The 4479-nt window shown below is 35.9% G+C and overlaps 1 pseudogene; it reads right to left on the bottom strand.

Moving 5' to 3' along the window:
- Positions 1 to 3119: 3119 nt before the first annotated feature.
- Positions 3120 to 3238, bottom strand: LOC118614612 (annotated as a pseudogene).
- Positions 3239 to 4479: the final 1241 nt, after the last annotated feature.

Genomic DNA, 4479 nt, shown 5'->3' with positions numbered 1-4479 from the left:
GATGCTTTTAAAGCCATTTGGTTCTTGGAGAATGCATTTAGGTCTGATGTGAGATGAATTACAAAGTGATTCTCAATACCCACTTGGTCCCTAACTCTACTAATAGATGGTGTACCCATCACCCAGACAGGAGGAGCTCATATCAGGCATTTTCCCCAGACCTCCTTCCTATTTGCCTGCGCTAGTTTCTTTTCATGCTTCTCTGCTTTATCCATATTCTGGCTCCTGCTCTCTACTTCGTTTAGGTAACATGTTAAGATCCTATATCCCAACTGCACTTCCCTCCACCCTCTTCAGTGTGCCTTCAGATCCAAGTAACCATTGATCTTCAGAACCTCGTCCCCCTCCCCTACAACTGGACTAGACAATCAAAAGTGCAGCAGTGAAACTAAATAGCCCTATCTCATCCTATTTTATTTTCCAAGAGAAAGCTCCATAGAATGGTTTAAAAATAATGAACTTAATTTTAATTGAACACTTGCCTAGGTTCTAGACATTTTCCTAGGTTCTAGGGAAAGAGTTGTGAATATAGCAGACGTGATATCCGTCCCCATGGAACTTGTATTCTATGAGGAATCCAACAAGAAGGAGACATCTTCTATACTTTTCCAAGTCTCCTTGTTAGTGCTGAGATTCTCTGGGTCTTCAGGCCCTTCTACCATCTCCCAGGCAAGATTTGTCTTCATCCCTATTGTCAACATTTGGGAGAGTGGAGAGTAAAACCAAATTGAAACAAACTCTTTTCATTAAAAAGAAATAATAAACCCTGCTAAAAGTTTGCAATTCTGTACAACTCTGTTATAGTATATATGCACATGATCAATTTTTATGTATAGTCATTACCCTACTTGTTTGTAAATTTCTATAGGAGCAAATTCTTAGCTCATATACTTTTTATTCTCTAGAGCTAGGACTCTTGCACAGAGTTATTGCTCAGTATTTGTTGTCTCCTCGGATGGAATAACTTGATAACATCCCTCCAATACTTATTTCATCTCATTTAGTTGGTACTTTAAGTGACAATTCCCTGCACCTTCCTTCCTTGTAGTTTGGAATTTTCAAAAAGCGAGGGAAAAATTGGGCATGCTAAGGGAAGATGGCAGCAACTGTAGTCTTGGGTGGCATAGTTTGTTGTGTTAAATGAGAGAACTCTCATCTGTGGTTTGCTAATTATTGTTTTTTTTTCTTGTAGAACAAAGAAGTAAAAAAATTCTTTTAAAGAAAGGCCAAAAAAATATTATAGATTTTTTTCTTTTGACATTCCTAAACAAGAACAGGCATAGATGGTGTCATTTTTAATTCTTGCCCTAACTGGTATTGATTTTTTTTTCAGATTGCCCTGAATTTTTGCCCAATTTTGGTTGTGTGTTGGGTGAACACTAATTCTGTATGGAGCACCTAAGTTTTTTAACTGTCTATTTATATAAAAAATACTATTTTGTCTTCTTTTGAGTTTGATTAACTACTAACTTTATGTATATTATTAGCTATCCTTTAAGTTTTTCTTTTTGTAAAGATGGACTAACATCTAAGGCTCCAAGAGAAAAATAATACATGGTGATTGTATTTGGAATTTTTCCCTTATTATCTCCATATGGCAAACTTACAACTCAACAAAAAATTGGATGTTGTATTATATGATTCAGAGACTGTACTTTTGTTTTAGATTTTGTATGCTTTCTTTCTAGATTGTCTTTCTGTCCATCTGGCTTAAGAGCCCTTGTTGGTACTGAGAAAAGTCATAGAATAAGTTTTATAAGGAGCTTATGAAAAACTTCAAAATCATTTTTTTGAGCTTCAAAAATTGCATCAGGGATTTATAAAAATGTGAGGGGAGATTTGCTGTTTAGTTTGTCATATTCAAAACAGAAACACACTGATCTTTCAATAGCCTAGTTTGGACTGAAAGTTTCTCAGAGCAGATTTCGAATGGGGCTACAAATAAAACTTACAAGTGTCATTTAAAATTCTAATTTGTGTTGGTCATACATCAGAGATGTAACAGAATGCTAGTCTTAGAGCAAAGAGAACTAGTAAGCAGTTCTTATTGAACCTATTCATCTTTTTGTGTTGATTGGCTAACCATGTTAGCTTTCTTTTCTAAGATGCCAAATCCATTTTAGATCCAAACAAAAACGCCTAGCCCAATAAATTAGACATTCTTTATAATAAATAATTACATATAGTGTATGGCAAAGATTGAGAAGATGATGGTCTAAAACCACCTAAATGTATCTCAGGAGACCATTCATTTTGAGAATTAAAGCTGGAATTTGAAGGCAATGTTTGAGTTTCTGGATATCTTACTTAGGTGTATCTGATTTTAAAGCTGAATTTATAAATTCCTGCTCACTTGTTTAAGTCTCTTGGCAAATGTATTCATCACAAGAAAAGAGGGGGAAAAAGACACAAGAATTTTGGCTTTAAATATTTTTATATGACGCAGTTGCCAAATGCATAATGAGGAGGAATTACAGACAGAGAAAGGGTATGGTGAGAGGGACTGTGAACCCAACACATATGGTTTTAAACATGATCTTGCCCTTTGGTATTTTCTGAAGAGATAGCTAATTTATTCTGGAATTTATACATGCTAAATATGCTTTTATTTTCCAGCTCCTGAAATAATTGAAATTATTATGTGCTCAAGGGTTAAACATGAACTTAAAATCAAGTGGGTGCTTAGGCAGTGGCGTTAGGTTTTTATTGATACAATTAAACTCTGCTATCTCTTCTTCCTAACCTTGAGAGATTTTTGGTGGCCTTTTATTTTTGAGTTAATTGTTTTTTAATGCAGCATAAAAAAGATGATTCTTAAATTCTTTTAGGAATTTAGATCTAGTTTTTGGAGTATATATTAATAACAATTACTAATCTTTATTGATGCCAGGTGCTAGATGATTGAGTAAGCATTTTATAAATAGTATTTAATCTACATGGCTACCTTATGGAATAGGTACTGTTTTTTTTTCTGACGTTGTACCTGTGAAGAAATTTAGTTACAGAAATGTGTTTTATTATTTATTTATTTTTTATTTTTTAGGAAAAGCAACTCTTGGTTGACCTCACAAATTGCAAGGATCTCGTCAGCTTACAATCCTTTATTTTTTTATTTTCTATGCCTAGAGCACCTGGTCTTCCTAGGTGGTCTTCCATCCAAGTACTAACCAGGCCTAACTCTCCTTAGCTTCCGAGATCAGATGGGATCGGACTTATTCAGGGTAGCATGGCCATAGACTAGTCACAGAAATGTTAAATAACTTCTTAAAGTGATGCAGCCAGTAAAGGTCAGATTTAGGATCTGCCTGTATGCATAATGGGCGCAGAGCCATTTCTTAACCAGTTCCTTAGATTGCCTTCTTTCCTGACCAGGGAAAGTCATTAGAAAGACTGGATCAGAAGCAAAGTCAAAGTACTCCTTTTCTCTGGTGAGCTAGACACTTGTGCATTTACTCAACCATCATTTCCACTTCCCTCCAATTTTGTTCATGCATTGGGCAGACAAGAACTTCAAGCACTGCCCCAACCTCAGGAAGTTAGTCATTAGTCTAAGTGAAGACTGGTAACTCCATTATTTTGCTATTAATTGCTTTAAGAATGGTCATGTGACAGAATTCTCATCAATAAGACAAAAAGATAATTCTCCACGATGACATCTGGAAATGTGTACTTTGCTCTGAAAAAAAGGCTAAGAAAGAAATGCACCCTGTTCTCCCTCCTTGAGATTGATTGGTGGGATACGAAGCTTGGAGCAGCTGCAGCCAGCTTGCAATCATGAAGACATACGATTGAGGGAAAAAGCCCATTGAGGATGGCAGAAAGAACTTGAGTCATTGTGGATGTCATTAAGCTGCTGAATTAACTAATCCTGGAATATCCCTACCTCTAAACTTCTTACATTGGAGAAAATAAGTGTACCCATCTGATTAAGCCATTTTGAATTGAGTTTTCTAATTTTTATAGTCCCAAACATTCTAACTCATACATCTGGGTTCCAGACCACGTACCACTCCATACAGGCCACATCTTATTCCCTTATAGGTGATATCATATTGTGTTTTCCTTTACAGTTTGTGTTAGGTTAGAAACTGGCTAGATCTTTTGAACAGATGTTTTGCACTTTTCCAAACAAAGCTTTTTTGAGTAAATGTGGATAGTTTTGACTTTAAGAACTAAATATTTACAGTCTCTCCAACCCTCTAAAGCTGTCCAGGAAGAAAATTGTGAGTGAATGTTCTATCACATACAGAGAGGAATAAACAACACACATGAGAGCCCTCAGGGGACTGTCAAACTACATAAAATTTTACACATATTTAAGCAAAGCTACAGAGGCCAATGCAAAGTGAGCAATAAGAGCTGTGAGTGGGTTTGGGACCCTCCCTGAGGAGTTCTTTCTTCTCTTGGGATTATCCAGTATTGATGCTCATCCATAAATATGCTCTTACTATCATCATCAGGCAGTTTAAAGAATTCAGA

Source organism: Rousettus aegyptiacus, unplaced genomic scaffold, assembly GCF_014176215.1.
Source record: "Rousettus aegyptiacus isolate mRouAeg1 unplaced genomic scaffold, mRouAeg1.p scaffold_m13_p_2, whole genome shotgun sequence".
Classification (NCBI taxonomy): Eukaryota; Metazoa; Chordata; class Mammalia; order Chiroptera; family Pteropodidae; genus Rousettus; species Rousettus aegyptiacus.
Note: the sequence above shows the minus strand (reverse complement) of the source record. Positions and strands in the feature narration are given on the sequence as shown.